At 43.2% G+C, this 24063-nt stretch overlaps 1 protein-coding gene across 4 annotated transcripts in view; it reads left to right on the top strand.

Moving 5' to 3' along the window:
• The window catches only part of LYPD6 (LY6/PLAUR domain containing 6), a 65943-nt gene that overhangs the window by 20580 nt on the left and 21300 nt on the right, over positions 1-24063 (top strand). Inside the window, exon 1 of one of the 4 annotated variants that reach the window (XM_034785881.1) lies at positions 11134-11729. The exons of the other annotated variants lie outside the window; for them this stretch is intronic. The gene's annotated coding sequence lies outside the window, so the exon portion shown is untranslated. Of the gene's footprint in view, positions 1-11133; positions 11730-24063 lie in introns of those variants that run through there. 4 annotated transcript variants of the gene reach the window in all.

The raw sequence follows: 24063 nt of genomic DNA on the forward strand, positions 1-24063 counted from the left end.
CTGCTGTATTTTCTTTAGATGGCATACTTAATTTTGTTAACGCTGTGTATCAAATGCATATTCAAGAAGGCAGTATGTCAGTTACTATCCATATTCAAGGGTTCTCTAGTCACGTGACAATGTATTTTTTTGCAAAGTGGTTCATGGACTCATAGATTTGTAAAGCTAGAAGAGACCATATGTTCAGGTAGTCTGACCTCTCTGCATAGCACCAGAGACTCCTGCATCAAACCCATAACTTCTGACTGGGCAAAAGCATATCTTTTAGAAAGACAGCCAATCTTGATGTAAAGACTAGGAGAATGGGAGCATGTACAAAGGTAGGTGTACGCCTACACCTTTTAAGTACATCTTGTTGGCCCTGGGTAATAAGCAGCACTGATGCTAGCTTTATTTGTGATTCAGTATTGTAAATTGAACCAACCAATGGAGAAAGGTGGGAATGAAAAGAATCAGAATTGTAGGACTGGAAGGGATCTCGAGAGGTCATCTAGTCCAGTCCCCTGCACTCATGGCAGGACTAAGTATTATTTAGACCCTCCCTGACAGGTGTTTATCTAACCTGCTCTGAAAAATCTCCAATGATGGAGATTCCATAACCTGCAATTTATTCCAGTGCTTAACCACCCTGACAATTAGGAAGTTTTTTCTAATGTCCAACCTAAACGGCCTTGCTGCAATTTAAGTCTAATGCTTCTTGTCCTATCCTCAGTGGTTAAGGAAAACAGTTTTTCTCCCTTCTCCTTGTAACAACCTTTTATGTATTTGAATACTGTTATCATGTCCCCTCTCCATCTTCTTTTTTCCAGACTGAACAAACCTAATTTTTTCAATCTTCCCTCGATAGATCATGTTTTCTAGACCTTTAATCATTTTTGTTGTTCTTCTCTGGACTTTCTCCAATTTGTCCACATCTTTCCTGAAATGTGGCGCCCAGACCTAGATGCAATACTATAGTTGAGGTCTAATCAGTGTGGAGTAGAGCAGAAGAATTATTTCTTGTGTCTTGCTTACAACACTTCTACTAATTCATCCCAGAATGATGTTTGCTTTTTTTGCAACCGTGTTACACTGTTGACTCATGTTTAGCCAGTGATCCACTGATACCCAGATCCCTTTCCGTAGTACTCCTTCCTAAGCAGTCCTTTCCCATTTTGTATGTGTGCAGTGCAACTGATTGTTCCTTCCTAAGTGGAGTACTTTGCATTTGTCCCTATTGAATTTCATCCTGTTTACTTCAAACCATTTATCCAGTTTGTCCAGATTATTTTGAATTTTAAACCTATCCTCCAAAGTACTTGCAACCCCTCCATGCTTGGTATTGCCCACAAACTTTATAAGTATACTCTCTATGCCGTTATCTAAATCATTGATGAAGATATTGAACATAATCAGACCCAGAACTGATCACTGTGGGACCCCACTCGATATGCCCTTCCCGCTTGCCTGTGAACCATTGATAACTACTGTCTGTGAATGTTTTTCCACCCATTTATGCACCCACCTTATAGTAGCTCCATCTAAGTTGTATTTCCCTAGTTTGTTTATGACAAGGTCATGCGAGACAATATCAGAAGCCTTGCTAAAGTCAAGATATACCACATCTACCACTTCCCCCCTATCCACAAGGCTTGTTACCCTGTCAAAGAAAGCTATTATGTTGGTTTGACATGATTTGTTCATGACAAATCCATGCTGACTGTTACTTATCACCTTATTATCTTCTGGGTGTTTGCAAATTGATTGCTTAATTATTTTCTCCATTATCTTTCCGGTTACTGAAGTTCACATTGATGAGGTAGGATCCCTAAATAAAAAAAATAAAAGAAAAATTACAATATTAAATAAGATAATATAACATTAAAAAGAAAAACCTCACAGATCATGTGGAAAACCTAGATAATAAAGGGAGAGTTTCTGCCCTCACACTAATTTAAATTTGGAGTAACTCCAGAGAAGACAATGGAGTTGGAATTAAAGCAGCATAAGCAAGGGCCAGATTCTATTCCCATGGTAATTAAAGGACCCCGACAATATTCTCAGTTAAGTTATACAAGAAAATCTATTTGAAAAGCCTGTTGGAATGCTCTTAGGAGAGCAATACATGTTCAAGCCAACTGAAAAAAATGACAATAACAAAACTTGCACTGTACTTTAACCAAGGTTTGTACTTGGGATCAGTGCTGATGTCTGCACTGCAGAGCGTGAACATCACTAAACAAACACAGCACTGGGATTCAAATACAGGACATAATTCTTTTACACTGCACGGCTGGGAATGGCTTCAGTACTCAACAGTCTGGGATGTGGCACTGAGCCACATAGGGTGGAGTCACTTTCAGCCTATTTCAGAATATTGTGTCTTTCTGTTAATGATATAACATTTATTTATTGCGTTACGTTTCCCATGCCAATATTGTCCCTAACTAGTCTCTTCCATTCCTCTCTACCATTTGCTGCTGCTTTCATCTGTTTTATGGTGGGACTGTTTTGCCCTCCCGGCTAAGGGTTATTCTTAAGGTTTCTCTTGGACTCCCCCTTTCCTCACACCAGTTATATAAATGATATATAAATGTATAAAATATTACTGGTCAGATCCTAGGAGATACTGAGCTCTCAGGATTCTGACTGACTAATGGTAGTTGCAAGTGCATCCGCTTCTTATTTCCCCAATTATAACATAGAATTAAATGTTCAGCAGTGTTTTATATTTGAATGCTCTTTTCAATGCATGTGGGAAATGATGCCTACTTTGGATCCAATGGTTAGACAAGAAGTATGCACATGATTTCTCAAGGATCAAGCACAGAGCTCATTGGACTGTTGGCAACAAATAGATTTAATGCAAGGTTGCTGCCCATTTTTGAGGGTGAGACTTAGTGATTTGAAAAAGTCTTGTGGTCTTTGCTGCTTCTACTAGTATGTGACAGGATGTACACACCCCACACTGGACAAGGAAGGGTTAATCCCACATTGTGGGCTGAGGAAGCCACGCCCCCTTGCCCCTTCTGGGCACGCTCCAACCAGAGCACCAGTATAAAAGGGAGCAGCTCAGCTCAGTCATGGCTGACTGCCGAGGAGGGAGGACACGTGTTCTTGGCTCCTGCCTGGGAGCTGCTGAAGCCCCCAATTGCAGAAGCCAGACCCACCAAGATGAAGGCTTATATCTGGCTACCTGAGGATGCCCGAGGGAGAGGGGAGCTGCAGAGAACAGCACAGGCCGAGGAACCAGGAGACCACAGAGATGGCTGGGCCTTCTCATCGGGAGACAGAGTAGGAGTAGCCCAGGGGGATTATGCATTGATCCGGTTGTAGAACCAAGTGATATGTCAGCATGTTTCAGTAGGATCTCCGCTGACTCAGTGACGCATACACTCGCTGCTGACAAGGCCCTCGGCTGGGACCTGATGGAGTAGGGAGGGTTTGGGTCCTCCTACCCCAGCCACCATCCCCACCTGGGTGGTGGCCTATCGCCCCTACAGCCATTAAACTGCACCTATTTTGACTCTGGCCAGTAGGCCGCATGGCCCTGCAAGAGAGGACATCTATGTTAAGCCGTGCAGCCTGCAAGAAAGGGCAACCATACTGATTCTGGCCACTAGGCCACATAGCCCTGTGAGGGATGGCAGCCATATTGGCTCAGACCACTAGGCCAGACTGCCCTGAGGCCAAGGGCGGGCAGGTGGACTTAGCCATAGGGTTGTGATGCCCTTGTCTCGCCCCAGGATGGGGTTGGGGTGTACTCAGACCGTGACACAATACTTAATTCTTTTCTTCTTCAAAGCACTTTGTAGGCATTAAATAGGGAATCATTATGATCCTCATTTTGCAGATGGGGAGCTAATGACTTGCGCAAAGGCACTTATGAATTAGGACTAGAATTCAGGAGTTCCTGGCTCTTAGTCAGTGCCCAGACTGCACCTCTCTCTGCATAACAATTAGCTGTGCTGTGTACTGGGTCTCTAGCCTAGCTAATAGTTATATGCATGTCAGGATCAGAACGCAGAGCCTGTGTAAAACTGGAGTGTAACAGATAAATCAGACCCAAATTCTTCAGTTGGGCCTCAGCAGAGCACCCTGAACTCTTGATAAACATTTGGCAGAGATCCTAAACTACCTGCACAGGAAATGTCATTTCATTTTATTGGCTTACTTAATTCTACACAATAAAGTGCATTATATCAAGGTTGAATTATCTCTGCCAGTCCACAGGGTTGCTGTACAGTTGCTGACTCAAAGCTGTATGGTTATTTCTCAGTTATGGAAATCCCTGAACTCTGATTGAATGAAGGTGCCTGATTTGCATAATGGCATTATGATTACTTATCTAACTACAAATCACTCTGCTCTGATTGACTCCTGCCCTTACAACTTCCAAACTCCAAGACCTTCTGCAAACAATGAGTAACTTTAAAAAAAAAAAAAGATTGAAGTATGCATATATTTGAAGTTCCCCATCCTTCTCCTTCCTCAGCTTTCAGTGCTCGTGAGTGGGAGTCAAGTACTTCCCCTGATCCCTTCAGCTTTTACATAATCGAATAACAAATGACTCTGTTGGCAACTGGTGTGTGTCTATGCTTGTGTATTTAGCAGGGGAAAGAAGGAGAGATAGGACAAGTAGAAAGAAAAGGAAGTGGAGCTTTAAAAATTCTTTTTATCAATAAGGCGCATAGATGGCATGATGTGCTTTGCTGAATGAATGAAGATGGATTTCGTGCCCAGAAGAGCTTCCAATCTAAGGCCCTTATCTAGAGTAGTGAAGATTGCAGAACCTGGCCCTTGTTAAAGTGAGAACAATGGGTGAAGATAATGCATGGAGGGAACCAGGGAAAGGTAGAAAAAGAATGCAGACATCATGCTCATGCTGTCACTTTGCACCTAAATCTAATAAGTTTTAGTGTTAATAGTTTAGTGTCAGCTCTTTGTTCCAAATATTTCTCATTTTCCATAGCGCCATATTGTGCTGTAAGTTTCTAAGCAGAATTCCTCATTGAGATAACTAAAACCTGGTAGCACAATATGGTTCATCCTCTGAAACTAGTTTATTCAGCTATTAATGTAACATTGCATTTTCTTTGGCTCAGAATTTCTGAACAGAACGTTACTTGTGACAGTTCTGGGCCATTCTTCCAATTGGTTGTTTGAATGGTATTCCTGAATTCTGAATACACCAAGAGTTGACTTCTTTTATTACGTTGACTTCAGTGGAAGATCTCTGTCTGGGGAGTTTGCAGAAATAGGCCCCTACATTATATTGTAAATTCCTTGAAATGTTTCCCTGAGTATGGCATTCACATCTTGATATAAATGATCTATTTGTTATACTTTCTAGTATCCAGTGTTACCAAATAATTATTTTTGTTATCTATTTTTGGTTTGCTCCATAATGTCCTGTATGTTTGAGATATGAGAGATTATAGTGTTTTCCTTTGTGCTAATGAAAGAGGGATCAAACATTCCTTCCAGCATTTTAGTTCAGTTAGTACCAAAGATGAAGTAATAATTAAATGTGTAGCCTGTTTTGTAGTAAATAAATGGTGGTAGAATTTCAGGTTTGTGAAATTAAATTAATCTTTATAAATAGGAATGTGTAGGCTTGCTAAAGGCTAGTCTGACTTCTATTCAACTCCCCAAACAAAAGGTTTTGAAATACTGTATTTTTGTTAATGTTAAAATAATTTTTTTTTCAGTTCAATAATCATGTCTTTATTATATTCTTGGAGACACATTCATTCTTATTAAGCTCGCAGTAGCCCTTAGCCTGTTTTAACTGTCCCCATCTTCTTGGATATGATGTAATTGTGCGTAAGGACATCTTAAATTAAATTAAATTATTTTTCTTTTTCATTAGCTAGACTGAGATCCAGAACAGTATTTTGGGAATCCTTTCAAAATTTCTCTTATTAAAATATGGTCTGAAGCATCTTTCTGAGGTTGTTAGGATTTCTGATTTCTTTTAGTTCAATAGGCAGTGTAGAAATTGTACTAAATTTTAATAAGTTTAGAATATTTTCTTCTAGGCTGATAAATAATCTTTCTTTTAGGTCAGGGATTCTGCGATGAGGCAAACAAACCCAACACTGGATCAGAAGGATTTAAAGGCCAATACTGGGCCCAGGTAGCCAGGCCCCTCCAACCCTGCACAGCATGCTCCAACTGGAGAAGGGGTTGAAAAGGGAGCAGCACAGCTCATAAGGGAGAAGATGGGGGAGGAGGACAGACCTACCCTGAAGGCTCCTGACAAGGGCACCGGAGAAGCCTCCCTGAGGGAAGTGGGACTATATGCGGCTGGGGCTGACAGTTTGGTTACCTTTCCTTTTTCTTTTTACCTTATCCTGGACTGAAGGCGAGAAGGAGAGAAAAGCAGAGGTAGGAAGTGACACAGGGAGTGTAACTTGGAGGGCACCTTCAGGGGCCTGATACTGTTGATCTTCCTAGGGCCCTGGATTGAAGCCTAATGGAGTGGGCAGGGCCAGGCTCCCCTACCACTGCCCCTACCACAGGAAGGGCTGGAACTGCCTCTACTCCTCACCACACCTCCTGAGTAAAAGAGGATCAGAACTTGAAAGACTGACCCATGGGAGGGCGGGGGCACTAAGTGTGCTAACCACTAGGCAACGTAACCCACCAAGGACATCATTACATTTGCTGGAGGATGTTGGCACATACAGTTTCCCAGGCCTGATAGTAGACCAAGGAAAAAAGAAAAAAAAATAGGGATGGACATTGAGAAATTGCTAAAATGGGTTCTTGAGAATCAACAGCAGCAGGCCGCCCAGTAGCAGCAACAGCAGAGCCAACTACTCTAGCAGATCACTTCCCAACAGCAGCAGCAGACGGCGGCAGCAGCAGCTGATTAAGGAGATGACAGCCTAGCAGCAAGAACAACAGGAGTGACTCGTCCAGCAGATGATGATGCTCCTAAAACCACCCGTATTGACCTTGAGCCTAACCATGGGAAAGGGGAGCACCAATTCAAAGCCACCTGTCCTGGTAAAGTTGAGCAAAATGGGGCCTGTTGACGACCCTGGTGTTCCTTGTCACATCTGAGAGGGTGGCTGTCATGGCCTGATGGCTCAAGGAGAGCTGGGCCACCCTATTGGCCCCTACTTGATCCGACTGGCCCGGGTGATGTATTGGGTGCTCGACACAACAACTCACAAAGACTATGTGCATGTCAAAGCGGCCATCATAGACGCCTTCAATATCTCACCAGAAATCTACCGACAACTGTCCTACCTTGAGAAATTTCCCTTGGGCGTGCGGCCACAGGTAGTCACCCAGAGCCTGAAGGAGCATTGCTGGTGGTGGCTCCAGCTAGAGAAGTATCAGGGTTCAGGTGACAGAAAAGGTCATCATAGAACAAATCACCCAAATCCTTCCCGGGGAAGGGCAGAGTTTAAGTGGGTAGCGAGACATCAACTGGAAACTTTGGCAGAAGCAGTGTCTTTGGCAGCGAACTACCTGATGTCCCTTGGGCTGGAGGCTGAAACACCAAAAGTCAGTCCTGTGAGCTTCTGGTCTCTATGGAGCAATGATGTCTGAACCCTGCCAAGGCTAACTAGGGGAGCTTGCACTCCCAAATGTAGTGGAGGGGGGCACAAAGGCCAAAAGAAGAGCCTGGAAGTCCACCCACCACTGTCCAAGAGGACTCCACCGGGCCTGGCCAAATGACCTTATCCAAAGGGATTTCCCCCTTTGGGAGAACCAACCAAGAAACCATTCCTCCCACTGGGAGCTGTTTTGCATGTGGTCAACAAGGACATTTCAGAAAGAGCTGCCCATTCATGGACTGTAGTTACGGGCAGACTGGACAGCCGATAATAGGGCTTGGAAGAGGGACCCTGGGAAGATGTTGAACCCAATACAAGTGGATGGATTAGCAATACATGGGCTGATAGACTCAGGCTGTAGCCAGACCCTGGTCTGGGAGAGGCTAGTGGGGACCAGAGGTGAAGCTGGTGACATAACCTACCTTCAGTGTATACACAGGGATGTGTGACCCTATCCCACAACAGAAGTACTAATGACTATGTAAGAACACATTGAAATCGTGTGGCCGGGAGTGGCAAAAGACCTGGCCTACCCACTTATACTTATGTGTGACTGGAAGTTCTTTGAAGAAGTGGTCAAGGGTTCGGGGGGATGCCTCCATAGAAAAAGTGGAGCCAGAGCTGGAAGACCCAGGAAAGCGTGGGATGGCCATAGTGGCTGAGGGGGAGTCCAGGGAAGAAAGGGGCTCAAAGCAGTATGAAAACTCAGGAGAAGGACCATCCTCAGAAATGGACTTGGTGCCCGAACTTGATCGGGGCTTGCCACTACCTGCCAACCTAGACCTGGGGGACCTCATGGTAGAACAAAGAAATGATCCAACCCTGAGTGGTACCTGTCACTATATAGCCATATAGCTTTCAAGTGGTACATCTGCATAATGAGTGGGTTATTGTCCTTCATTGAGTTCAAGGACTGTATAAATAAAATGAGTTACACTGAGGGCTTGTCTGCACCAGGTGTTTGATCCATAGTAACTCAAGTTAGTTTGGTGTGAAAATGCCTGGGTACGCACAACACAATTAATTAGAGCGCAGTAACTCCACATTTACTATGAACCCTGGAGTCCCTTGCAAAGTGTATTATGTTTGATGCTAATTGAACTAGTGCAGAGTATTGTTCGTGTGCTGCCACACATTACTTTGGCGGTCCTCCAAATGCTATCCTACACTACTTTGTGGTTGTCTGTTACTGACCTGTTTGTTTACCTGAGAACCTTACACTGCTCTGGGGTCAGGTTGACCTGATGTTCCCTCCCCCATTTAAAAACTGCTCCTGGATTCAAATATATTGACGTTGCCGCGATATTGCTCCAGAAGCCCTACAGCATGCCTCGAGCAGCCAGTTAGAGCCGTACTGAGATCCTGGATCTCATTGCCATCTGGGGAGTGAAGAATTGATCTGAATCCAAATCAGTCCTGAAGTTTGAAGCGAGTCAGTTTAATGTTTTTTTTCTCCCCTTAATTCACTCTACTGTAACTCAACTATCCTCCATGCAATCTGAATTCAGAACAGTCAAAAGATTCTGGCGCGGGAGGAGTTATAGCAAGGATGTATTTGACGCAGTGTTTTTATTATGCTTGGTATACTAGACAATAAGCAGCCTGTACATAATGAACTTAATGCTTATTCATTGCCCATACATTATAAATGGTATAATTCCCCAAATCACTTTCCAATGTCTGGCAACAGCATATTCAGCAGTTTGGACTGTGGAGTGCATTGATTAAAATACAGTTGAGCATCAAAACTCCTGTTGGTGGCTGGAGACAGGTCCTGAGGATTTCTCATTCAATTTGTCATCATGGATTCTGGCCAGTATACAGAAGCATAAGACACCAAGTGACATGAGAAGAGGTACCTGGGGCACTACATCCTCTGCTTCTGGGTTCTGCCTCGGTCTGCCTCGGTCTCCAAGCAGTCAAAGAGAGATTTCTTTGGGGCATACTGGTCTTTGCAGTATGCAAGCTCATAGCTGGACCCAGTCTGTAAAGTGTGTATTTTTACCTTCTCAAAGGAAGCTTTCCATTTCCAAGAGCTTATTCTGCAGTATATATTAGTAATGACTATATCAGCTATGAACATCACAGCAAAATGATCGGGTGATGACTATTGCAGAGAGGTTTTGTGCACTGAGGGTAGTCTGGTTTTAGTAGGAAGATATGCACGTGTAGCTGTTCCGCTTTACTAGATAGCATGTGCTCAGATAGGTGCCATGTAAAATACTCACAGCAGTGATCTAGCTTAAAGGAATGTCAGCTGAAGCACATTCTCTTATGCTTCCAGCATAAACACTCCAGAATGAAGAACAACTCAGTCAAATCTTGTTAAAGATGGCTAGTTGTGAGGAGGTTGTTTCATAGTTTTCCATTACAATGATTATAATTTTTTCCCCAGGGCTCTATTAGTGAAAATGAATTATTCTTGGGGCATGTTTATACTGCATCTGGGAGCGAGCATCCTACAGGTTTGTGCTGGCAGGGCTCATGCTAGTGCTGTAAAAATAGCTATGGAGATGTTGTGGCTCAGGGTGGAGCTTGAGTTCACAAGGCCACTCCCCCCATCCCAGGCTTTACAGCCTGAGCTGCAACATCCACACATGTGTTCTTAGTGTGCTAGCACAAGTCTGTGGACCTGGGCTGGGAGGCTGACTCCCCCATGCAGTATAGACATATCCTTGACTTGCTCTTTCAGGAAAGGAAGGTGCCAAGTCATCAGATAGGAAATTGAGCTTCGTGAGGAAACTGTTCAGCAAAAATTGAAATTCTGGATAAGACAGTATTTTTATTTTCCAGAAAAGTTGTTGAAATTGTAAGTATGCTAACTGTTGAAGTTTACTTGTTTCATTAACTGGACACCTGAAACACTACTGACTAGTCAGTTATCATTTGGGCTGTCTTAGATAATTTAAATATTATTAAGAATATAGCTCTTTTAATGTTTTGATATTTTAATTTAATAAAAGACTTTAAAATCTGATGGTGAGACAGCATTAGGACAATTCATTCTGTACAAAACTCTATTAGAAATGTATTTGATTTGAACTTTCAAGGGCATATAACAATATACTATATTAAATTAGATGAAGCCTCCATCCTTTGGAAGATAATATGATTAATTATGGAAAATATTAAAAACAGGTTTCTTCCCAGGGTCTGTTAATGCTTTGAAATGCAAAGAAAAGAGTGCTAATGATTAAGCATTTTAAGGGAAAGGCCTAAATTTACTTTTAGCTGTAAAGAATGGAGTTCTTATCCCAGCTCTGAGGCTGATAGGTGAGTACCCTAATCACAGGGCTCCTGGCTGTTCAGATGTGGGTTTTTCTCAGTCTCTCCTATTGAAGCTGTTCCAGTGTGGATGAATAAGTAAATGTGCATTGGGCCAAAGAAAAGTGAGAATGATGCTATAGTCCAGGTGAGCAGGTGAGTGCCCTATGTTCAAATTCCTTCTCTGCATCAGGCAGGGGGGACCTGGACCAGCATCTTCCACATCCTGCGTGAATGCCTTAACCACTGGGCTAAAGGTTATAATGGAATTTCCCCTCCCCTCACCCCCCCCCGTCCATTTTGTATGGAGTTAAATGTTTGCTGGTGCCATTCTTGAAAGAAATGACTTAGTTGCCTGATTCTAGGAGAGGGTTCCTGGTTTAGGCACTTAACTCTGCTTGGGCTCTAAACTTCACAAGAGGGGTGGGGCTTAGGACACACCCATGTCTTTGGCATCTTCTATAAGCTAGCTTAGGCTACTCCTTGCCTAGCATGCAGGCTTTTGAGAGTCCCATTCTTTGGTGACACTCTCGCCCTACACGCCTAACTCAGAGTTGGGGACTCAACAGGTGGACTAAGTGCCTAAAAGTTATGCGTTGCAGTTGTGAGTCTTGCAACACCTAAGTCCATTTGTGGATTTGGGCCTGACTCCTTATGTGGACGTGGACAAGTCACGTGATCTCTCTTTTCTGAAGTGTTCCTATCTGCAGAATGGGGATAAGTTACCTACTCCACCAGGCTGTTGTGAGGCTCAATATGTTGTTTGTAAATATTTATGGAAGTGCTTACATTTTTAACTGAAGTTAATAAATTATATTTGCACTTGTATGAATACATAGCTGCCTGCATCAACGTGTGTCAACCTGAATTACGCCAGTATTTCGGTGTCTTTTTGGAAACCACCACATGCAAGTACGTTTCATGTTCTGTCCCTAATACCGAATGTCCCTTCATTTAGCGTCTTGACTGTATTTGTGAAGTGGTGCATAACAGGAAATTTATTCATGAGTTGAAAAATATAAATTCACATGAACTTGGAATGAACTAAAGTGAAACTGAGAATTTCCATAGACTGATTTGTATGTTGCTCAAGAGTCAGGACAACAACACCTGGTGTTTCATTAACTACTACATACATATGTTAATCCAGGGGTCAGCAACCTTTAAAAAGTGGTGTGCCGAGTCTCATTTATTCACTCTAATTTAAGGTTTCACATGCCAGTAATACATTTTAATGTTTTTAGAAGAGCTCTTTCTATAAGTCTATAATATATAACTAAACTGTTGTTGTATGTAAAGTAAATAAGGTTATTAAAATGTTTAAGAAGCTTCATTTAAAATTAAATTAAAATGCAGAGCTTCCCAGACTGGTGGCCAGGACCCAGGCAGTGTGAGTGCCACTGAAAATCAGCTTGCGTGCCGCCTTTGGCACGCGTGCCATAGGTTGCCTACCCCTGTGTTAAACTGTCGTGGAAAAACACATGACAGTGTTGCATGTATTGGAAAAGCATGTGAATTCATTGGTATCTTTACTGGCACAAACAAGTATTGTGGTAATAGAATTAGGCCATTAAAAGTCAATGGCAAAACACAGATTGCTTTCAGTTGGAGTAGGATCAAGCCTAAACCAGGGCCGGCTCCAGGCACCAGCCCACCAAGGTTGTGCTTGGGGCGGCACCTGGAGGGGGGCGGCGTGGTGCTCCGGCTCCGGCCGCCGGGGAGAGCGGAGCCCCGGCTGGGCTCTCCGGCCTCCCCCCGGCACTCTGGCCACCAGGGAGAGTGGAGCCCCGGCCAGCACTCCGCTCTCCCCCAGGCGCTCTGGCCACCACTCCGCCCTCCCCCCGGCGCTCTGACCGCCAGGGAGAGTGGAGCCATGGCGGGCTCGCTGCCCTCCCCCCGGTGCTCTGGCTGCCGGGGAGAGCGAGCCCGCCCTCCCTCCGGCACTCTGGCTGCCAGGGAGAGCAGAGCCGCGGCGGGCTCTCCGCCCTCCCCCCGGCGCTCTGGCCGCCGGGGAGAGCGGAGCCCCGGCCAGGCTCTCCGCCCTCCTCCCGGGGCTCCAGCCACCAGCGGAGGCTCCGCGGCAGGCTTGCTGCCCTCCCCCCGGCACTCTGGCCGGTTAGGGAGAGCGGCCTGTGGCCGGGCTCGGTGCCCTCCCCTGCCGCGCTGGGGGGGGAGGGGGGGCGGCGGGAGGCTTTTTTGCCTGGGGCGGCTTATATATACATAACTGAATTTATGTAACCAGCACCAACTGGAATCACAAGCCCATATTTTCAGGGGATTATATCTTAGCTTTTTCAAAAAGTTACTTTGGGCTGAAATGTATCCTGAAAGGTACTTTAATTACTCTTTATCTAGCATTTCAGGTGTACATGGTGCTGTACCAGTGGCACCTGCAGCCATATGCATTTTACGCACAATGTGTACCACTGGCAGTTTTAAGGAGGACCACTTCTGCCTACCCCACTGCCTACTCAGGTCTAGTCCTGTCTAGTCCTGCCAGTCTTCCATCATGACAAGACATGGGGACCAAAACTGAGTGAGTGGCATTGCGCCCTGGTGCACAGGGGTCACAGAGCCGAACCTGAAGGGCTTCTAATCTAAAGGCACAAACATACTATATAGACAGTATGAAGACAGAGTGATGTATGGTCAGGATAGCCAGAACACTTTTTATTAAATAGCTTTGTTACACTCCTGGGCAGACACCCTAGGCTATCTTGTATGTAACAGATAACTCCAGTTGAAACCGTGGTCCTATTGAGGTCACACAATGTTTTTCACAAGTCAGTTTCATTACTGTTTGTCAGATTTTTTTTGAGATTTCTTTTGTACTCCTGTAACACAAAAAATAACTTGCTTGTTTTATGGATTAGTGTCATGCAACATTTTAGTCTTCTTTTCAGCTCAAGTAGATATTGCTTGAGCTATACAAGAAACACTTTTTATAGAACCAAGTGTTTCCTGTAGGTCTCTATCTAAGAGCTGAATAATCAGTCTGACTCTTTGTAGGTCTGATTTTTTACTCTGATTTGTGAGAGCAGACCCCTGCACTCATGGGGCGCTCCAATGACTTTAATGAGTCTCTGTGTGGGTTTAAGGATCTGCCCACATTGATCAGATTACAAAATTGTGGTCTGTTGGTTTGTGATAGAAAACAGAACCATAGTAAAAAGTGTTATGACTGTAGTAGCAAGGATACTATTAAATGTTCACTGACATTGAGCAACTCTAGTTTGCCTATTCATAGACCATCTTTTCAAAGTTTGTACCTAAGAAGACTTACCTGTAGATTTTAATCTGCTTTGATCATTTATCTAACACTTAGTTTTAAAAAGACTCCAAGGGCCCTACACAACCCATGATCCACATAAAGAATCCCCCTTCCCACCAAGGAGCGTTCTACATGTGAAAGAGGAGCAGTTATAATGGCCCCAAACAGACATATGCATGTATATAGGGGAGAACCCTGCCCCCACCTCTGCAACTGTAGAGGGCCCTAAATGCAATGGAGCTGATGTGATTTTTGCTTCCTCCCAGTAGTAAAAATCACAGGATTTCCAGCACCCATGCAGGGTTTTCCTGTCCTCTGTATCATGTGGAGCCTGACTGTCTGAGAGCAGGGTGTAGATTGAGGTCATGTCAACTGCAATGGCATTTGGGGAGGGGCCAAAGGCGGAGTGGGAGACTGGACTGGTATAACCACTGCTACAAATAACAATGTAGATTAAGGAATCTGGCTCCAGTTCCCCCAAACTCATGAACTTCCAGGTTTAGGTTGAACGCTGAGCTTATTCACTCTGTTGAGGTGTATTCTCAGTGTACGATGTCAATAAGCACCTAAGTAAATTCACATTAACTTGAGACATTTTTTCTGTACTCCATTTCAATCCTAATATAACTAACAGCTAGAATATAAAAATAATACAGTGATGCATAGTCCAGTGACAAAAGTATGTGTATTTAAGCTTTCTTCTTCCATGTTTTTCTTAAACAATACTAGCATTCAAGGAATCAAAGTTTGATTTTTTTTTTTAAATGTTGACAAAACACCTAGGGCCTAGGATAGATGCTTTTATACAAATCATAAAAAAATAAAATAAAATTAGAGATTGTTGAAATCATTCCGAAGATATAAGAAGCTCATGTTTTAGGGCTTGGGTTAAAAATAGCCCTTATAATGCATCCTATTAAAATAATGATTACATAGTGTGAGAGAAGAGTTTATTGTACATTTTTTCAAAGATGTAGGCTTTTAGCTCAATGAACGGCTTTGTAATTAGCAGCAAGGAGACTAGATGGTCCACATTTAGGAGAGTAATTTGTACGCTAATTGTGTTTGACTGTTTAATTACACTTGCTTACTGTAATTGAGGCCGGATGGTGACCCCTTTACAATAGTTGCTATAGGGCCTGTTGATGACTAAGTGTGATAGTGTCATAAAGCTTCACACAATTCTCAAGAGGCTAGAATATTTTTAACTATTCCCAAAGCTAAGAGAGGAGAAGAAATCTACAAGGAGAAAGGAGGGGAAGAGAAAGAGAAAAAATACAGGCGACTATTAAAGCCTTTACTGGCCAGTGCTAGGTTGGAGGGAGAGAGAAAAAAACGGAGGATCAGCAGAAAAGATGACAAAAACAAAGAAAGAAGTAAAGAAAATCCAGGAGGACAGAGGCAGAAGGAAAGGAACGAAAATGTAGGACTTTCAAATGGTTCAAAGGAGAGAATCCTACAAAGTAACAGGATAGAAAAGATATCTGCTAGCAGGTGGGGGATGAGAGACCATCGTAGCAGAAACACGAAGAGATAAAAACGAAAGGGCGGGAGGATGAGAGTAATAGAGATGTGCCCCAGTTTTTTTTTTAACATATGGCCACAGCAATTTATCAGCCAGCTGCACACAATTCTGGTGGAGTACCATGAAGTTGCACAACACTGTGTGAGGTTGTAAGGTATGTCAATATAGTATGCACCTCTATGCTGTCTGGAGACACAACATGCCTGTTTGTACTGTGCATCTTTTTACTCCATTCATAATTTTAAAAAACCCTTTCCAAATACAACAGTGACAAGAAAAACCCAGCCCTGTGAGTCAGCCCCTTGTGACAGCTGTTATGAGGCTTTAATGAGTTCTCACATCAAGTGGATTATAGTACAGTTTGTAATGAGGAATGGTCTCTGAAGGGTGGAAATAGGTGAAGTATTGTCAGGGGCAGGGAGGAATCCTCAACATTACCTCAGTGACGTAGATTGTAGTGAACAGACATGATCTGACTGCACTATTAGTAATTTGTATTACAGCAGCCTCTAGAAGCTTCATCCAAGATCAGGGCACCACTGCGCTAGGTGCTGTACAAATACAGAGCCAGTCCCCTGCCCCAAAGAGTTTTAAATCTAACTAGTCAAGACAGACAAAGGGTGGGAAGAAAAAGAGAAGCAGAGAGAGAGGAAGGTCACACAGCAGGTCAGTGAGAGAGAACAGATAGAATCCAGGTTACCTGAGTCCCAGGCCAGGCCCAACTAAATTAGTCCAAACAAAAAGACCTGCTAATATAACTCAAGGACTGTGTTAACGTTGTGCCTGGTGTGAGACTGAAAATCAATGAATCAACATTGGTATGTTGAAAATTAGGCCTAATTGGTGGACAAAATAACAGGGGAATGGGCCAAGCCACCCTCACTCTCTTTTGGGGTTCTTAAAAAAAAAAAGAAATGTTAGGGTTAGGGGGCAAATACGGAAGGAGGTTACTGATATGCTGGCTGATTGAAAGAAGAGGAAGGAGCAAGCTTCACCATTATGGCTGTCACACCAACTGTCTCCTGGGCACCTGGACCTTCTTTGTCCTGATCCTGAGAGAGGTCCTGACACCAGACTGGACCAGAGAGAGGGACCCAGATGACATCACCACCGCCACCAGCTGCAGCTAAATCCCAAACACCACCTGGGATGTCACACCTCTCCCCAAGTGTAGCCTTTTCCTTCCCCACCTTATTTCTTTTCTTTCCTATCCCTCTCCTTTTGCCTTCTGTCTAGTAAGAGTCAGGCTCAGATGGCCAAGACTGTATGTTTTGCAACACTGCTATAAGCCTGTGACTGGAAAAACTTCTAAATCCAGTGCTCTGAACTGCTAATGCTGGTACAAGTTTGCCAGATTTCAAAGTGGCTAATAAGACTATGTGCTTGGCCTGGGTTTTCAGCAGTAAGTTTGCAAGCAAAATTCAACATCTGAGACAAAAGCTGCATTTTCTGTCTTTGTTGTTCTTTTCTCAACCCCTTGTGTGTTTGGCTTGATTTGTCTTCTGGGAAGTGGGAACAACAACAACAGCACTTACAACAGCTCCAGCCAATGTCAACTAACTGTCCCTCCTGCCAGGAGCGGCGCCAGGGTTTTTGGTGCCCTAGGCGTGGGGTCCTTCCGTGCTCCTGGTTGTCGTCATCAATTCTGCGGTGGGGGGGGGGTCCTTCCGCATTCCAGGTCTTTGGGGCACTTCGGCGACAGGTCCCGGAGCGAGTGAAGGACCCGCCGCAGAATTGCCGCCGAAGACCTGGAGCGCAGAAGGACCTCCTGCCGCCGAATTGCTGCTGAGGGTGGCAAAATGCTGCCCCCCCAAATCCTGGTGCCCTAGGCGACCTCCTAGGTCGCCTAAATGGAAGCGCCAGCCCTGCCTCCTGCCAAAGAAAATAGTTATTACTGTCTAAGAGACTATCATACTGGGCGTTTCTTTCTAAAATCTCCCTGCATCCTGAGGGGAAGGAAACAAAGGATGTTGTTAAAATAAACCCTTACTTAATACTTTACATTTCAAGGGCTTTAACTGTTTTCCTTTTTTTCTGTGCCTTTAATAAAAGGTTAAGAAGATTTTTAATGATGTTTGCCATGGTATTAAGCAGGCTGAGATCTCTGTATACCAAACTCGAACTTTGTTTAACACTGTTTGTTGTTGGACAGTAACAGGGTCTTGTTAATACCTTTGACACTTCGGGCCCATTTATTCCATCTAAATTAATACAGCACTCCCCAAGGTCATTGTTACTAGTGTTTGCATATATCTTCTCTAGATTCACTAATGTTGATTAATAGTTTCTCTCTGTTGTCAGACTGTTACGCTGGATGGAAAATCTTCATTTTATTGTCTTGAGGTAGTGCTAATAAGAAATTTAGATTTATTTTTTTTTAGACACTGGAAGGATAAAAATCTGTGAGCATTTTGGTAGTTTTAGCAATGGGAAATTCCTACTGAGAATTTCTGTTTGGATTAGAAGAGAGGCTGGAGGAAATTGAAAGAATATATGGCGTAGGAAAACACACACCTGTTTAATTCTAGTTTGTTGAAGCTATTGGAAAAACAATTAAAACTGTGACATAATCCATTTTCTACCAGCAGTAATTCATTCATAATATGTACCGCTATTTGAACAGTTTAATCATTTCCAGCAAAGGCCGGCTAGTGTATGTATGACTGAGAATTAGAGTCAGGGACAGGACAGACTGAATGGGGAGAACCACTGCAATAATCCCCTTCCCCAAGAGGCATGCAGTTTCTGAAAATTACATGTTTAATTATTGGCACTGGCTGTACATGAAAATGTCTATAACACTATTTCTTTTAAGTACATCTACATTCTATTGTCTCCAGAGCTGGTGACAGTGAGGACAACATGTCACCATCTTAATCAGATCTGACAGAGCAGTTGGATTGCTGCTTGGTGAATTTCAATAGCTCTGTGTCAGGGCAAAAGGGGAGGGGGTGGGGGGAATAATCCTGCTGTGTAACTCTAGTGAAGATGTGTTTCTGTATGGAAGGTGCTGTGTAAGGCTGGAAGGATTATGAGTTAGTTGGGATTTCTGTGTCAGTGTCCTAAGCCATTTTATAAACAGAACAGGCCATATGATCTAAATACCATAGAACTGTTTCCCCTAACTACTAACCTGAAGAAGAGCTTGGTGTAAGCTCGAAAGCTTGTCTTGCTCAACAACGGAAGTTGGTCCAATAAAAGATATTACCTCACCCCCTTGTCTCTCCTCTAACTACAATCAGATATCAAAATCAGGCTGGTCAGTGCCATTTTCTGTTACATCAGTTTAGATGCACAAATTTGATTACCCGCAAGAGCCTACTGAAACTTGTCAAGAAAGGGAGTTAATTTAAAAGTAAAACTATAGTACTGTATTTCCAAAGAGTAAGACTGTTTTGTTATTAATAGTCTAACCAATAGTGGCTTCTATGTTAACAATAGGAGGCATTTGGAAAATGTTTCTCTTTTGCACGAAATTATGATTGTTGTTGACAAACTGTAAACCTGAAAAGTTTTTGGCCTAAAAACTGAAAATTTTGCCTGAAACTTTGTGTGTGGGGGGGGGGGGGGGGAGGGGGGGGAAGGGGGAGAGCAGTGAAAAGTCAGTTTTCCCTGGAAAGCAGCAAATACTTTTTTACCCTCAAAAATCGTTTAGTCAAAAACCCAATTTTCCATGAAAATAATTGGAGATATGTAGGGGATGGTGGAGTGAGTTCAAGGAGCCTAAATAAATGGCTAGCTGCTGTACTGGGGTGTGTATGTAAGTGCACTTGTAAAAAAAACAAACAAAACACAAATATTCCCCCTATGTAATATAGCTATTCTGGAATGATGGCAATCACTCCGGTTGCAACTGAGTTTCCATTATAATTTTGTTTGTACTTAGTATTTGTATGGCTTGCCTGCCTGGGCGTTGGCTTTGGGCTGTGTCGGGGAGTACACTAGCACTGCTCTGCCTTAGGATACTTTCACTCTGTTTCCTTTCCTCTCACCTGCCATACCTTGCATGGTCAGGCTATTTGTCTTTTCTCACTCAGCTTGTATTTTTATGCAATTACAAGTTCTCTTTTCTTTGATTTCCTTTGTCTCAGATCAATACACCAAAGCCAGCAGGTAGTCAGTTAGGCCCTGATTCAGCATGCTACATAAGCATGAGAATAACTTTAAGCATGTGGATAGTCCCAAAGTTATGCATGTACTTAAGTACCTTACTGAATCAGGGCTTTAGTTTGCAGGGCTAGGAGCTGTGCTATTTCAGACCACACCACGTGTAACTGTTTCTCTTATCTTTCATATAATCTCTTTCAGGGGGAGGGATAGCTCAGTGGTTTGAGCATTGGCCTGCTAAACCCATGGTTGTGAGCTCAATACTTGAGGGGGGCCACTTAGCAATTTGGGGCAAAATCAGTAGTTGGTCCTGTTAGTGAAGGCAGGGGACTGGACTCAATGACCTTTCAGGGTCCCTTCCAGTTCTATGAGAGAGGTCTCTCTCTCTAATTGTGAGGAGCTCATTTTATTTCCTTTCTGCTTCGAATTGTGACTTTTTTTCTGGATTATACACATTTGTGGACTAAAATAAATGGAAATTGGCATTTCCTTCTTCTCAGAGTTACATCAACAAAGCTTAATGTACCACATAGGCCTGTTATCTGCTTTCCTCACTGTTGTTATGGATTTCATGCCATTTTAATAAAAAGGCTGTTTCCAAATCTGAGCAAATCAGAACGTCAGACCCTCTGATATTCATCTAAATGCCGATCCTGTGCACACCCCCGGTGACTATCACAGTGAGTTTGAGAGAAACAGAGCTAGAAATGAAAGTTAGCTTACACAGTCATCTCTGGAACATTCTAACTGCAAACAAGGATGTTTGATTAATATAAAATCATAATCTTTATCAAAATGTGTAAATTGCTTGGGGGAAATAACTGTATTCAGTGTAGAGTGTATAAGTGTACCTTTTTGAGCAATACATATTTTAAAGGGTTTTCATATAGGAATTTGGATCAATTTTTCTTTCTCCTTTTAGAGAAAGCAGTCTGTGTGAACCATCTGAACAGTTTATTTAAATGGTAAATTGGGGGTGCTTCCTGTTAATTAGTTTATTACAGTATCTGGGTTGCTCATAAACTTGGGGACCGATGGCTGAGGACTTGTTAGCACAGAATATGGTTATTGATAAGTTAAAAGTGGTTATATTGCAATGTGCTGCTCTTGGCCCTCTCACCCTAATCTCTGATTTGCCATTCTATGCCTTGGACTGGTCCATCTGTATGCCCACAGCAAACATGGCTGCCTCAGTTTCTGCCCCCTCCTCACCCAACCAGTCCTATCTTCTTAATATTTCCCCTCCTCTGCTTTGCTTTTTGAGGAAGGTTCTCTTTCTTTCACTAAGAGAAATTACCACACAGTTACTGTACAACCCAGATTCCCACCCTTCCTCTTCAAGCCAATCAGATTGCAGAGAATTGTGAAACTAACCGTAAGCTCATGACTTTATTTAAGAGAGTCTCCTCTTCCTCCTTCACATTTTATTTTGAGACTCTATGTAAGGGAAACATATCAAGCAAAGTGAAACTAAAACAGAGGGTTCCTTTGTCCCTTTGAATGTTAAAGTACAAGTTTTCCCTCTTCACTAGCATTAGGTTTATAATGAATGGTAATAAACACTGTATAGCTAGAGATCTTGAATTTTTTCTGGAGTGTTGGGTACTGAGCAAGGAAACAACTTACAGCAAGATGTTTAACATATTTAAATCCATGCTTCAAATGTAGAGTACTACTGCATTTGGACAACCTTCTAAACAGCAGAAACAAGTGCTCATGGGGCTGCAGAAATTACTTTCCTTCCTTTAGGGCCCCCCAAAAAGGGGAGCTAATCTGTATTGTGTGCTTTTAAATGTAATGTGCAATACAGATATACTTATTACTATAGAACAGAAGTAAGGCCTTAGAATGCCCCAGAGAAGAATATTAAATCAACTTTATAGTATCTGAGCATCAGTAAACCCATGGTAACCAAGTTTAGGAGTTGGAAGAAACTTGAATCTAATATTGCTTCAGTTCAGTCTGCTCCATGCATTCTCTGGTATGTGCACTACAGGAAAAATGAGGCAGTGGAGAAGGAATCTCAGTACTGAAAAGAGTCTTTAGGGACCTTAGTTTAGACCAGCCATTGATCCTTATCACCTAGCTCTTAACACATGCACTGCATTTACTGATAATATGCCATTAGATCAAAATACCAAATTATTTCATTATGCTGTGAAGTGCACAGCAGTCTGAATAAACACACAGCTTCACCCATCCTGTTTCCTCCATAAAAAGGTAGCTAGGGGAGATAGGGCAATGGAAAACTCAGTCGAGTTAAAAGGTGAGACAAATCTCTTCCACTGTCCATTTTATGCAGAATTTTTGACATGAAAATAAACCTGGTGAACCTCTCACTCACCCTAGCATAAAGCTGGAGTAAAACGGGGGTGTGACGAGAACCAGGCCTTGTTTGTACAGTGTTCTATCAGAGATACTGCTTATCACATGGCATAATGGTCAAAGACACTATTCAACTAAAACTGTTTTGTCATTCAAATGAAATTAAAGGTATTTGAGTTGTGTTTAGTAGAATGCCATGACAATTCACTCTAAACGTGGTGTGTATAACTTAGACCTAAAACCAAAATCCTGACACTTGTGGATGCATGTGAATAGACGATCCATGGCTCTTTTCACTAGGGTGGTAGTGTTAAAATCTGATGTCCTAAAACAAAAAACCCTCAGTTGGTTAATATTCTGTCCACCTAAATTCCCTCTGTGTTGTGCCAGTATGCTATAATTGAGTGACCAAAAGCCAGAGACTCTGAGCTCTAGTATTGCCTTTACGACTGACTTGCTTTGTGACAGTAAATCCAAACCCTGTCTTGCATTTGGCTTCAAATCCAAAGCCTGAACCTTAGCCCAAACTCAATCCAGATTCTATTTTGAATGCTGCCCTCAGCCTCTCTGATTAGCATTGCTGTAGTTTATGTTAGATACAGGCTTTGTGTTATACTGTTATGTAGTTACTCCTATGGGTTCCATACTCCCCTTCCTTCTGCATCGTGGAGGGGAGCAAAAGGTCTGCCCAGATGAGAACTAAAGAGTGGAAGGGTACTGAATGGTGACCCCACCATCTGCTCCCCCTTAGAAGCTCACAGAATACTTCCACATGGGCACTGCTCAGCTGGGATCTGTGGTGAAGCATGTAGGAGCGGGGCGGGGGGTGGGGTACAGCTGGGGAGCAGCCAGTCTACCCAGCATATTTAGATCAACAGTTCCTCCATAACTTCTTCCCACTCTAGGGGCATGGCTGAGGAAAGTGCAGGCCTGGGAGAGGGATCTAATGGTATCCTAGATTTTAACATAGCTGTATTGCCAGAGAGATCCAGAGAGCAATGTGGAACATCCTACTCTCCTAGCAGATGCCGTAAGATCCATGGGTTTAAGCCCTGCATTTGCTACAGCGCCAGTATATCTGTGAGATTTCCAGGCCAGGCCTTCTGCACCTCCCTGAGGCCTCAAACATCCCTCGCTTGAGGGGAGCATTCCTCAGAAATGGTGTATTCTGTCTTGCAGAATTCTCTGAATCACTGAGAAGCCACTTTTGTGACAAAGATGCTTAGTTCTTAACAGGACTCCATAGGGAGAGAAGAAGCAAGGACTTGTGTCTGTGTTTTTAGTGAGAGGGTAGGATTTGGGGAAGAGCTGTGTTGTACATGATGGTGTATTACTGGTGACTACAGCAACTTAATGTCAGTCTCTTTACACTGAGCCCTAAAGCCTTTCTGGTTCCCAAGAACAGGTGTATGAAGAGAAGCTGCTCCAATGTGCCTTAGACCACACACTGCTAACAAGAATCTTGTATTGAATTTCCTCACTGGATTTCTTATTGTCTGAGTCTGGCACTTTTCCAGTGGTCTGTAAGATAGAACTAGTTAGATCTCATTATAACTCAGATGTGATAAATCACACTGGGATTTTTCAGGGGACTGTTTCTAATGGGATGATAGTGCCCCTCTTTAAAAAAATAAAGGTCACATGGAATTTTACTAAGCAATCTAAACTCACCTTGTTGTTGTGTTACAGAAGCCAGAGACTTTGATAGCTGTCCTGCTGCTCACTCAGGGGCAAAACTCTCTCCATCTCTGCTTTGGCGCTTGCTGACCCCACTAGAATCTATGCAGTTGAAATTCTCAGATCCTGGTTCAAAACTTTGTGCAGTGCAAAAACGTTGTGCAGTCCACTGCAGTCAGGACTCAACTCCACAGCTGCTTCTAGCAGAGCACAGCTCTGAGGAGGTCCCTGTGCCTCAGCTGAGAGAAGGGCTTAGAGGGCTGGGATGGATGGAAGGACAGGGCAGAGGTCGTAGATCCACAACTAGAGGGGAGGAGAGGGCTACTGCAGCTCTAGCCTTG

The sequence above is a fragment of the Trachemys scripta genome, chromosome 11 (genome assembly GCF_013100865.1).
Source record: "Trachemys scripta elegans isolate TJP31775 chromosome 11, CAS_Tse_1.0, whole genome shotgun sequence".
Classification (NCBI taxonomy): domain Eukaryota; kingdom Metazoa; phylum Chordata; order Testudines; family Emydidae; genus Trachemys; species Trachemys scripta.